Source organism: Triturus cristatus, chromosome 10 (assembly GCF_964204655.1).
Source record: "Triturus cristatus chromosome 10, aTriCri1.1, whole genome shotgun sequence".
Classification (NCBI taxonomy): Eukaryota; Metazoa; Chordata; class Amphibia; order Caudata; family Salamandridae; genus Triturus; species Triturus cristatus.
In genome coordinates this window covers 58204057-58218016 of record NC_140593.1, presented here as the reverse complement: position 1 = coordinate 58218016, position 13960 = coordinate 58204057, and the positions used below count along the sequence as shown (strand labels likewise).

The 13960-nt window shown below is 47.9% G+C and overlaps 1 protein-coding gene across 2 annotated transcripts in view; it reads right to left on the bottom strand.

Moving 5' to 3' along the window:
- The window catches only part of CHN2 (chimerin 2), a 531221-nt gene that overhangs the window by 328203 nt on the left and 189058 nt on the right, over nt 1-13960 (bottom strand). The window lies entirely within an intron of this gene.

Genomic DNA, 13960 nt, shown 5'->3' with positions numbered 1-13960 from the left:
AAAAACATTAAATGCATTCTAAAGATGAAGGTTTGTGCTATGCCTATTGGCTAATCACACATATAACATTTCACATGCATCATATCACAAGGTTTTCCTATTCTGATTTGAACAAAGAATTTTGAAGTGTTATTTTACAAAGATCTTGCACACAATTGAACTTCTACAATTTCAAAATTGCAGAAGAACAAAGAATAAATTCACTGAGACTGAAAACACGTTTTCCAAAGTTTGTGTCAAAGTGAATCAAACTACATCTGGACATGTCTTTCAGCCTAACGTCCACACATACACTATGTATCTGAAAACCTCAGGCCTGTGTGATTTTAATCTGTGATATGTGCAGAAGAGATGCGCAAAGATACCTTTCCACCACCACATGCCCAGTAGAGGCCCTTATCTTAGAGGCCCCAGTGCTAACATTCTACCAGTACACAATGTTTACTGAAGATTCTTTTCTGATGCATTGATTTTAAACCCATTTAAAGACTTTAAAGAGTATAAGAAGACACTTCTAAAATCACCTCCCATGGTGCACCTGAGAAAAACTGAGCTCAGCAAACATGGATACTGTGTTTTTAAGGAAATGTTCGATTTTAGTGGGTTTTCACTCTTGACGGCATGACTAACAATACCCCATAGGATCATATGTAAGATATACTGGTTCTACTTTCATGTTATCAGGTAAAATAAAGATGGAATAACATAGGCCGATAATTACACAAAACCTGAACTGTTTCAATGTTGGCCTCCAGGTGAATATCCTGGACTTCCAATAAAGCTTCTCATTGATAATCATCTCAGTCTTCGAATCTCTCCACGTAGGAATATCAAGTGTGATAACTTCGGTACGACTGGAGAGTCTACGGACAAGATGCCGCGAAACAAGCGTGAAAACTGTTGACCTTCCTAGCGATGGAATCTTTCACTTTCTGTCCATGCTCCGGGTTTGGCATTTCATGCAAGGTGATAAAATATCTTAATTTAGACCCATCCATATGACAAGATTATTACCATCATTGTTACTCGATAATGATACTTTATTACATTTCTTCTCCTTGCGGATTTTAGTTAAATTGAGGAAACCAAACTCCATATAATGTATACAACTTATATTAGTATATTGGAATGACCAATAGATATAAATGTTTACAGGCCTCGGAAACTCATGAGATTGTTACCAGCCTTGCAGGTCTAGTGACTTGAATAATCACCTCGACCCAACTGTAATATGCTTGATCCATACAATGATCTCTAATTGTGTGATCCTAGGCAAATACTTTATTTTACATTCGCCTTTTTCTTCGTTAACACGTATTAAAACCCCATTCAAATATGTGAGTTCTGCATATCTGCTGTACAAAAAAAATATTTTGTTTTACCTAATAGACTAGGGCCTCATTACGATGTCGAGTGGAAAGCCTCCGATCAGCGAACGAAGGCTTTCTGCCCGACATGGTAGGTTTACAGTTCAACCGCTGTATTTGGATGATGGCGGTCAGAGTTAAAGTAGCGGTGGGATTCCAACGTGGTTCCAATGGGCTCGAGGAGCCCGTCGGAAATACAGCATAATCCCTTAATGACGGCAGTTCCGCCGTTGGGATTATGATGCTCGTTTCCGACAGCTATTCTATGTTGGCCTTTCAACACTCTGCAGGGATGTTTACGAACATCCATTTTTCAATGTAAGCTTTTGCTGATGACCTTTTTCGTCCGCCGCACAAGCTTCCATTGGAAAATGGATGTTTGCGACTGCCCTATGTGCGGCCACATCGTAATCATGCCTTCGGAACAGCCGACCTAAGGTCGGGCAGTTCCAAAACCACAACAGGGTTGGGCAGACGAAAAGTTCACTCGGTATCGGAAACGGGCCCTAAACCTTTGCTCCATGTATAGGATTCTAGCTCACATATAGGGTAGCCATAACCAGACTTGCCTCTCAGTTCACTAATGGCATTGTCAGCAGGTCAGGGGCAAGAATGTTTCTCAGTTCATCATAAAAAAAAATGTAATTTTTAATAAATATATTACTAAAGCATGAATTGCCATAAACTTCCCCACTGACACGCAGTTTTACTGATAAAACTATATAAAGTATAAACGATAATGTGTGGAAATTGGCATTCAGCAAATATTTAGCATTTGCACACAGCCAAGTACAGCGATCTTGTTTGTTTTGATCCTATTAACATCCTTGTTTTCATCACATTTCAGAATTACCAAAAAATGTGCTTTTCTCACTTGTATTTTTTTAATGCTTCTACAGTTTATTTACAAGCTAGTTAAATATTGTGCATTAGAAAACAACTGACATACTATAGCCTTTCATTTTATACTCCCCTGTCAGACAGTTCACTTTACAAAATTCTCTAACTTTTGACTCAGAGAAAGAAAAGTAAACACCGGTCCCCAGGCTAAAACGAGCAGCAATTTGCAAGAAGGCCTAAGCTGACATTTGATCTGTGTCTTTAAATGTGCAGCAAATGTGAAAAGATAAAAACAAGATTTAAAGACATCTTTATTGCTCATACATGTTGTGAATGAACAGAACACCTGCTCATTGCTGGTTAGAGCTCTCTCACCAGAAAGGACCAGTCGGCCCTAAAAATAGCTCGCTCTGATAAAATCTGACTCGCCATAGCGAGTGGTCCATTAGATTATTTGAGGCCTGTTTTCTCACAAAGATTGATGAGGAACAGTTGTAGGAATACTGGAAAATGCATAGAGCTTTTCTGTTAAGGTGCCTCAAAACAATCTTGCACCAAAATCCAAATATGAATACTGGTCATTTCTCAATTCCTTTTCATGTTTCTTAGAATGACCTAGGAGCTCGTGATTGCTATCTTGTAAATGTTACGTATGAGTCGAAAACCTGCAGACGTGATATTTTCAGCTGATCACTTGGAGCCCAATTTCCATGTGCTGTGCTTAAAATAGATCTAAGATTTCTGAGCATTCAATATGTAACCAAAATCTTTCCATACTAATCAATGTATAAACGGAAGACACTGATAAAAAGAAGAGATATCAACGGCGTGAATAAGAATCTTATCTTCTTTTCAAACTACAGAAACTCCAGGAGACTTTTTACCCAGCGACATAAAGCCACCACTAATTGTACTTTTAAAAGGTCAAAGTAAACAGGGGAGAAAGGCCCCCTGCTGTGTAGCTTTAGCGATGGGAAACATTAAGACATTGTCAAAAGTAATGGCTCTTTCATTCGCATCTGGATATTATGGCCCTGATTCACAAAGTCCCTCCACACTTGTGGCAGGTTTTCCTCACCCGTGGTGGGATCTCCACTCTTGTGGTGGGATCTCCACACTCGTACCGGGATCTCCACACTCATGGCAGAATCTCCGCACTTGTGGCGGGATCTCCACACTGGTGTTGGGATCTCCACACTCATGGCAGGATCTCCACACTCTTGGTGGGATCTCCACACCTGTGGCAGGATCTTCACACTCATGGCAGGATCAACACACTCGTGGCAGGATCTCCAAACCATAGTGGGATCTCCCCACTCTTGGCAGGATCTCCACACTCATGGCAGGATCTCCACACCCGTGGTGGGATCTCCACACTCATGGCAGGATCTCCACACCCATGGTGGGATCTCCACACTCATGGTGGGATCCCCACACTCATGGCAGGATCTCTGCACTGGTGGAGGGATCTCCTCACTCATGGTGGGATCTCCACACATGTGGTGGTATCTCTGCACTCGTAGCGGGATCTCCACTCTTGTGGTGAGATCTCCACACTCGCTGCGGGATCTCTACACCTGTGGTGGGATCTCTGCACTCATGGTGGGATTTCCACATTCGTAGTGGGATCCCCGCAATAGGAAACTACAGTGTGGAGATCCCGCCATGAGTACGGCGATCCCGCTACGTCTGCAGAGCCTCCGCATGAGTGCAGGGAACCCACCATGAGTGCGGCGATCCCGCTACGTCTGCAGAGCCTCCGCACGAGTGCAGAGAACCCACCATGAGTGCGGCGATCCAGCTACGTCTGCAGAGCCTCCGCACGAGTGCAGACAACCCACCATGAGTGCGGCGATACAGCTACGGCTGCGGAGCCGCAGCACGAGTGCGAAGGCTCTTTGTGAATCGGGGCCTCAGTGTTATAGATGAAAGGGGTTCTCACTCTAATTTCCCTCTCGGTTTTGGCTCTTGACGCTGTGACAGAATTGAAGGTGTCCCTCGTCATAAGATGCAATCTAGGCTGTGGTTCACACAATGGACTGGAGAACATCGGCTCCAGCTACACACTGTAAACTGTTCCTATACATTGCATGCAAGAGTGTCGGCGTCCTTCCTGTTCCATCGTTGTGCATTTGCTTATATGGTATTTGAGACTTTCCTTATCCTCATGTTCAGATAAGGCCATAATAACTGGGGTGTATGTAAATGGAGGCGCCATGGACATCCGGGTGATTTCATATACGAAGCATTATATTAGTGATGGAATCGAGCACTGGCAAATGACGTGGGTCGTGCGAAGCGAAGGTGGATCAGGGCGTCATCTGCACAATCAGACTGGAGGAGAATCTCCAGGACTGTGTCTCCCACACCTCATCGAATGGGGATACATTTCCCATGGTTGACAACTTCCGGAATAAGATCCGGGTGAATCGCGAAGGATGCCGCCCACCATATAGCAAGCACATAGCAGCAACCGACGAATGGAAGCACGCGCTCTCAGATTGATGAGACCCCAGGAAGTTCATTGGCCTCAGCATCTGAACTCCTTTTAAAGAATTTTCTCAATGCATTTGAGATTGTTTACTTGGTGGAAATTATGAAGTCAGTTTGTCTAGTTTCAGCATTTTAGGAAGTGGTGAGACTTGTCCTGCTTAAAGCCAAAAGGAAAGTCTTTTGCAATATTGTAATATTTTTATGATTTCGAAGAGGTTATGGACACATGGTGGAGGCAGACACCAAAGAATGTATTTCTATTGGAAAGTCACTGTCAGAGTTTTACTAGGTGTATCAAATAGGTGGTGTCCAAAAAATACCTCAGAGGCACCCCATGAAATAAAGATCAGAAAAGAATGACCCAAGGAGAGAAGGAGCCCTTTAAGAAAGGGCCCTACACGGAATCAATGTATTTTTTCTGCCCGGACGTTATTCGATTTTGGCAGGGCTGACTCAGCCTTCCATCCCTCTTAAGTGTATAAAGTGAGCATCATTATTTTTGGTAACATCTATTATTATAGTAATATGAAATGGCAAAAGTGTGGTTGTAAATATGTATTTGTGAATGCATCAGATTGTGCAGATGGTTTCAGGGATGCCACCCTTCAGATTTCCATACTCCTCAAAGGAGAACAAGACCTTTGAAGTAATAAAGAAGGCAGGAATTTTACGCCACCTTCTCTGAGTTAGGCTTACTGGAGGAAAGGTGTGTTTGGAAGTCAACAGACCTGCCAGGCGAAGGGTGGGAAAACCCTGCCCATAACTCCAAGTCATTTCATACAGTCAGTGCTTAATTTTTAAAATATGAAGTGCAGGTGCTCAAATGTTTGTCGGAGGCCACACCTACTTTCCTCTGGCTCCACCCACTTCTCCTACTGGCTCCACCCACTTACTGTATTACCTCCACCTACTTCCTCCACTGGCACTGCAAAAAGTCAGATGTAAGCATGATGAAAGCATGGAAATGTCACACATAAGCGCCAGGTGCGCAACGCCCATTGGGCTCAACGGGCTTCAGCCCCCCCATCGTGTGTGTCAACCAGGGCTGAGACAGCTTTCCGGGCACACACACAGTTGTTGAGCTGACAGCCACACAAGATACTTCACAGGTCTTTAAAAGACCATTCACTTGCTAACGAGGCTTTGTTGTTTTTTCACCCTTTCTTAGAACCCATGCAGCTCCACTGAGGCCCCCCCCCCCGAAATTTTCATCAGCCCCATCCCACAAAATGTAGCTCTAGATGCGCCTCTGATAAGCACCCAGGCCAGAAAGCATGGATATCTCACACTGTACTAAGACCAGGAAGCATGGAGATGTCACACAAAGGCCCCCAGCCCAGAAAACATGGAAACGTCACACAAAAGGCACCCAGGTCAGAAAACATCACACAAAAGGCACCCAGGTCAGAAATCATGGAAATGTCACACAGAGGCACCCAGGCAGAAAGCATGAAAACGTCACACAAAGGCACCTGGGCCAGAAAGCATGAAAATGTTACACAAAAGGACCCATCGAGAAAGCTTGGAAATCTCACACTGTGCTCAGTTCAGGAAGCATGGAGACATCACACGAAGGCACCCAGGACAAAGCATGGAGATGTCACACAAGGGCACCGAAGCCAGCGGCGCTGGCCCAAGTTTCAGAGTGTTGGTGCTGCCCTCAATGTTACATCACTGAAGAAGTTAGAAGACTGTGAAAAATCCAAATATCACAAACACGTGATCAGCAATATAAACACGGTGTGTGAAACGGTCATGTACAATACATGTGTGCTCTTTAAAAACGGAATTCTGCTCCTATTCAATTTATGAATTTGAAACTGACAGTAATTCGGAAAACTATTAACTGGAATATTACTGCAATACATCATGGTTTAGGTTGGCTCGAGTTAGGATAACTTGTTGGTAATGTAAGCCACTCGACCGTTCCTTAATATACTTTGGGAGCCACCGAAATGTGCTCTGCACCGAGCAAACACTGCTTGAGTGACAAGATCATTTTTGGGGATTCGCCAGGATTCGCCAGGGATCCCAGGCAGCAGTCCTTAATCCTGCCCCATGACAGCTAATCCTAAATCACCGTGTGTCAAAACTACATGAAAGGCAAACTGTGCAGCACCTTTTGCGCCCCATCTCATAGTCTGCAATGCAATGCGATTCACATACTTGAGGTCATGGTCGGTGGGGCCCCATGCACCGCAGAGGCTGGAGAGCCAGAGGTTTCCATCGCGCCCCTGTAACAGATCACACTGCAATAAAGCATCATACTGTAGCACAATAAAACAGAGGCCATCATCAGCACAACAAACATGCAACACATGATACACACTGCGTCCAGCATCTTATTTCCATCAGAAGGTGGTAAAAGATGTGCGCATGCACTAAACGCAGCCCCAGTAATCATGCAGAATCACGCAGTTATAACAGTGCATCCCAAACCTGCCCTACATCACAGGGAGCACTGCCAGTCCTGGGGCATTGAAAAGCGCTGCCAGTTCTGTTCTAGAGCAGCAACGCCTCTGTAAGGCTGCCCGGGGTGGGGGTTGCGCAGCGGCCCGCCCCCTTGAGGGCGGCCGCCTTAGTGCCACAGGAAGGCACAGGGGTGGGAGGTCGTGTCCCTGGGCTTGACCTAGGGAGACCCCAGTCGGGTAGCTGCTTCCGGCGGGGAGGAGCCAAGGGGGGGGGGTACATATTCGGTCCCCGCCCCCTCCTCGCCCTCTTGTCCGCTCGCTTGCCTTGCCGGTCGCAGCTCCATCGTCGCGCGCCTCGGAGCCTCATGTTGCGGTGAGTTCACCTGCCCCCTCTCCTCGCTCCGGCCTTGTCCCTGAGCTTTTCCAGGCGACGGGGCCCTGTGGTCGGAATACCACGGGCGTGGGGGGGTGCGGGCGCCGAGCCAGGCCCAAGTCGCCGGCCTGGGAGGTTGCGCGTGCGGCGGGGGCGCGCGTGTGTGGCTCATCGGTCGGGCATCGCAGGCCATCAGAGTCACTGGGGCCTTAGGGCTCCTGATTTGTGCAGGTAGATCTCGGGAGAGAGACTTCTCAATGATTTGAATGGGCATTTCTTGGGTAAATGTTCACTTTGCAAGTCACGGGTTCGAGTCCTGCAAGTGCAGCCACCCATGATTGGTAATGGAAGTTAGCGTAATTGACTTGTCGAAGAGAGGATGTGGTCCGCCGGCCACGCTGCCGACTTTGGCGCTGGAGAGAGTTCGACCCTCGAGGTCGCGTGCACGTTCGGTGTCCCTGGTGTGAGGGGGCCCAGTAGGCAGGACGGGAGGCTTCGATCTGGGGAATCCAGGTTTGGGCCTCAGCGTAGGCATTATAGGGAGAGGCGGTGTGGCCTCAGGCACGTGCTCGCTATCGCTGGCAAATCTCTTACTTTCCCCGCGCCTGAATGTGTATGTAAATGCGGTGCCATGTAAAGCACTCCTTTACCGTCGGGTCGAGTTCGCGCTATATATATATGCAACACCATAGCAGAGTATCAGCCATGGGAATTGAAAAGCATATGCCTGAATGTGCGATGTAAATACGGTGTCATGTATAGCCCTCCAATACCATCGGGTCGAGTACGCGCTATATATATATATATATATATATGCAACAACAAAGGCAGAGTACCTGCCATGGGGAGTGTAATCATTATGCCTGAATGTGTAAGGAAATACGGTGCAATGCAAAGCGCTCCATACCTTTGGGTCGAGCTCGCGCTATATTTATTGCAGGGTGCCGATAGTACAGTGGTTAGACCGGCGGCTTTGGAGGCGGCACTGAGGTGGTCACGTCTCGCCATGTTTGGTTGGAGAAGCGCAATGTGTATATAAATATACTTATATTTTGCTCGCCTCGTTGAACCTCCGGTGATGCTGGGCATCCACAAGCCTCCCGTGCCCAACAACGCATTAGGTGCGTCCCCTTGTAACGGAACTGGGCTATGTATAGCGCTCTGATACCTAGTTGGATTGGGGCAAGCTAGCGCGATATTATAGTATGGTCCGGTAGATCGCGGATCGACTAGGCGAGAGGAGTTGGCTAATGGATAGGGCGCTAGTGAGAGGACGTGGCTCAACAGTCTGAGCTGCAGACTGCGGAGCTGAGCAACCGTGTTCGAGACTCGGCAGTGGGTACAACCCTCCTTGAAATGTCTCGAGTGCAGACCTGGGGACCTGGGTTCGAGCTTGGTTTGTCGCTGATCTTCCTGTGATTCGGGGCAAATCACAATCTCCCCGTGACCAACATATAAATGTGCGTCCCCTTGTAACGTAACTGGGGCTATGTAGGCGCTCTGTTATCTTATCTTATCTGCTATCCTTCATGCTTTCTAAGTAGAATAATGATTCATTGTGTCAGTGTTCGGAGTGCCGGACGCGGTTGCGGGTGAGGGAAGGTGCACAGCTGGTGCGTGTGGCGGTTCTGCCAGGCGGGGCTCCTTTACTCGGACGCCTAGCAGGTCTTGGCCTCGCGTTGATTTGGACATCTCAGGTCCGGTGGTGCCTCTCGCTGCAAGGAGGGGCGAGAGCCTGGGCCTCGGTGTCGCGCATCCTGCGGTGTTTCTAGGCTATTCATGTGACCCCTCAGAGTCCTGCAGATTGTGGTGCGGGGCGCAGGCAACGGGCCTCATCCATCCAGGCATGGCGCAGCGGACAATGGGGACAGCGTTTTGCGTTGAGAGGCCTGCGCGCCTAGGGTGGACGATGTCGCGGCTCTCTCGCGGCCCCCCCCTACACTGTTGCAGGGTAACGGGACTCAGCAGGGGCAGCGGGCCAGGCGGGTCGCGAGAGTGTGGTTAGGTGTTGGCAGAGCGGACCGCCCGAGCTCGCTTGCGCCTGGCTTGTCCTTGATTGCTGACCTCTGGCTGGTGCTGTAGCAGGTTTCTATGCCAGGTGACTGCCGGTTCGGACCCCGGCCGTGGTAGGAGGGGGGTTTAGGTGCACATTCATGCCGACTTTCAGATTCGGGTTCGGCCATGTGTGGGCTTTGGAAGTGTGCTTCTGCGGGATCGGTCTGTTGATATGCAAGTGCACGCTTCTTACATCCCAGAAGCACAGAGCGCGATGGCAGGTAGAGAGAGGGTGATGCATGTGTGGTGCACTGGCCTGGCAGGCTGCTGGCAGTGCATAAACCCCCCCCCCCCTCTTTATATAATATTTTCTCAATTTTGATTCAGATAAGTGGAACTTTCGATGGTTCGGATCAGACAGTCGCTAGCCATTCAAGATAATAAGTAAGAGCGGGGTGGGCGCTGCAGTAGGAACACCTGAGGGTGTGGGGTTCCGGTCATGTGGTGGTAAGACTGGAGCAACGCCCTGCGGCTCGGTATATCTCGCAAATGTCCTTAAGTTGTTGAAGAGAATAGTTCTTCAATTTTGATGCGGCGCTCGGCGGTGGTAAGTCCGGTAGAGCCATTGTTGTTTATTTAAATGGCGTGTCGAACTCAAGCTTGCGGAGTCGTCCTCCCTCACCATGATCGTCCTTCAGCACAAAAAAAAAAAAAAAAAAAAAAAAAAAAAAAACACTTTCTGTCTCATCCTGTGGGTCGAGCATAGGACTTGTGCCATAGGTTATGTAGGCCACTGGGAGGTAGCGCTGCTCTGTTTGACTGTGATTATAACTGCAGGTTGTGGAGCCCTGGGAACATTATTTATGAATGGCCTTCGAGTGCTCCTCTGTTTTTACTAATAGTAAGTGTTGGTTGTTAACCTCCATTTCCAGTCTGTTGCAGTTTTTGGAAGTTGGGAATTTATGTGCACGTTAAGGACTGTCCTGTCAGGCACCGGTCTCTACATCGCCTAATCGCTACATGCTTTCTCCCCCCTTTACTCATTATGCTCACGGAAAAGTGTCTCTCATATCGTTGTGTGCTCTGTCACATTAGGGCTCTCAGCTAGATGTGTCGACCGTAGCTCGCATTTGGGTGCGCATTGGGGCAATGCGGTGATGAAGTGCAGTTTGGTAGTCAGTTGTATGGGGAGGTAACTTCAAGGTGACTGATTAGGTTTTCACAGCCTCATCATTCCAGAACCATCACATGTACAACGGAGCGACAGTTGTTGCTGAGGCACTTATCTCCCAATAATTTTGGCTGTAGGGTAGTGTCCTTTGGTAGTACGTAGCTTGAGGCAGTGACAGAGGCCGCATTTTGCCACACATAGGCATTATGTTGTTAAGTGTAGGATGTTAAGGTGAAAGCCTAACAGGTTAAGATGATTTGGAATTATATCGTCATTGGCATTGAAAGTGAGGATTCGGCGGTGCGGGGTTAAGATGATTTGGAATTATATCGTCATTGGCATTGAAAGTGAGGATTCGGCGGTGTGGGCGGTTTGCCTATATCGAAAAAAAAAAAAAAAAAAAAAAAAAAAGAGCGGGGGGGGGGGCCTTCATTCTGAGGAGGTCGCTGTATATCTTGTGCATTTCCTCCATCCTCGCCGTTTATTAAGGGCTCCCCCAGGTGTTGTGTGAATTGGCTGTTTACTGGTGTGGGGGGACAGCCCAGCTTTCGTATTCGCAGGCTGACATGAGGTAGAATAGCTCTCGGTTGGCCTGCAATTGAGCTATGATGGGGAATTATTTCACTATATGCAATTAAAAGCACCGATCAGCCAATAGATGGGCTTGGTTTAGGTAGTGCTCCTCGCGTAGCAAATATAGAGATTCGAGGATATGTGCTCAGTATGTCATGTAATTGGAGCTCAAGTTTAACATTTCAACACCTTTGCGCTCACATACACAGACATTTGTATAATCAAAATGTATTTCTCAATGTGCATTAGAGTAACGCTATGAATGGTGACCATGCAGGCTTTCAAGGAGCGGGACACCTAGTAAATGTGCGGTGTGCCCGGCCTGCATGCCATAGTTATTGCCTAACGCTGCAATATTCTCGGCGGGCCGGTGCCCGGCCCCGCGCAGGCCTGGGAGGCAGAGTGATTTGAGGAAACAATTGCTGCCGAGGTTCTTTGCTGTATGTGTGGGAACGAGTGTCCGCCTCTAACTGCAAGGGAAAATGCCCTGGGTCTCACACAGAATTGGCTTTCATTCGGTTTAAGGAGATGAGTATTGATAATGCGTAGGGATTGTTGGCCCAATTCTGAGCTTTAAGATGTGCTGCGATACTGGCACAATTGAGAGATGGAGTTTGTGTCTCTTGTGAGGAAAATTTTCCAGTTACAGTTGCAGCTTCATTAAAGGTGTGATTAAAATGGTATCTAAAAGGAATGTCGGCCATGCGGCTGATCACATACCACAGTCAGTCTGCCCTTTCAAACAGCGAACTTTTCGCACCAAGGGCCCTCCTGCTTCTGGTGCCTTGCGGCAGGGGTGCGATCCTCTAGGGGTTTTTGTTTCTCAAACTGATGCAAGTGCTGAGAATTTTTCGCCGTCGTCTTGTTTGGATTACGCTCGCGATAAAGTGTCACTCATAGGTGCATTCTCACGAATTACACTGACTTAGGGAACGGTCACACATAGCAGTCTAAACTTTGGCTGCTTTGTTCAATGTGTTTTTGAACCCAGATCATCTGTGTAGGTTTGGCTGATGCGGCTGTTGCATAGCACCCAATCTTTGCCCACTGGTCATACAGCAGTATAATTGTTCTATCTGCAGCAGTCTGTGGGGAATGTCTGAGAAGTTTTGCAGAAATGGTGAGGGGGGTCAGGTTCGGGAACTGGTCCCCGGGACATGGTTTGGGCCATTAATCACGTTGATGGTTTCTTATTTACGGGCACATTACAGCCTTGGGTACAGTAGCCACACGTACCTCTGCTTTACTGCTATATTTAATAACGCACAGACGGTAGGTGCATTATGTGGTGGGCAGTTGATAGGCGGGATGCATTAGTGTTAGAGCAAATGTTTGGTCTCACGTCCCCTTCCCTTCCACAGAGGTCCCAATTCTGTCTTAATGCCTTGCTCCAAGCTGAGTTCACTAATTTCAGAATTCATCAGGTCAGACTTCCACAGTTGACAAAGAGTAACTGAGCAGAACCTCAACCACTCTGCGCTGCAGGTCACGGTTCGTTGCTGAAGATAGATGATAGCTCTAGCTCACTGAAGGTACCACATATTGGTCCAGTGGCTACCGGGCTGACCACTGCCCATGATGTTTGTATTAATTGGGGGGTGGCTGAAGACCTCGAATAGTCGCACTTACACACAGGTACTTGGCAGCGTTGGCACTGGGAATAGGTGAAGGAAGCTGGAGTGGTTCTTGACGGGTGCCCTGGCCTGACAGTTAATTTTAAATTATGCACTGCCTAACGTAAGTGTGGTGTGATACAGTGGAATTTATTTCCGTTGTCGTGTGCTGCACTGTTTGACCAATATTAGGCCATAGATGAGCATGTCCATTGAACAACAGTCCCACAGTGTCGAGGTCAGCACAGGATACGTCACGTGTTTGAGCAGCCACGACATGAGCCATGCTTCGCAGACGCCTCACACAAGCACACAATTTGATTAATTTCATTATAGGACCACTCAATGCAAATACAGTTAGGGGCACAGTCTGAGGGAGAGTTCTTTCCCATGATGGGGTTGACTTCTGGAGCCAGCGAGACAATTTGAACTATACCGGCAGTCAGCATCACAGGTCCCGCCGCCCTAACATGTTTCAGTAATGCGCATGGGTAGGTTGGACATGCGCCGTATCATTGACGGATTTCGCTCCCACTGTAGTGTCATTTATAGTCTTGGAATGTCACCCACAGGGGCGCGGTCATTATGAAAATGTCATACATAGCAATATGAAACCTTGGCAGCTAGGGATGTAGGCGGCGGGCCCTCGTTTGGCCACTAAGTGTGCAAAGACTTACTTACGATGGTGCAAGGGGCCCTCAGCAGTAGAGTTAGTTGAGTGTCATCACACCCCGATATAACGTCAGTGATAAAACGCAGGTTGTGGCCACACACGACCAGGCACTCTAGGGCAGCTGGGGCGGGAGTGTGCCAGTGCCAGGAGGGTGCGGGTTGCCTGGTTAGGGCGGCTGGTTTGGAGGGAACACTAATACAGAGCACATTTTGCATTCATAGAAGGCTGAATTGATACGTTTATGGCATGGTGCCAGTTGCTTTAGTTATGCGCATGTTTCTGGGCCGCGTCAGGAACATTCAGAATGCAATGCTGGTGGTTAGCCTGTTTCATGCTGTTCAGAAGTGTTTTAGCTCAGGCTTGGCCAAACATGGGTCATAGGCCGGTGGTCTGCGCTGGGGTTCATGTTAACAATCAGGTGAAGCGCAAGAACGGGGGCATATGGTCCATA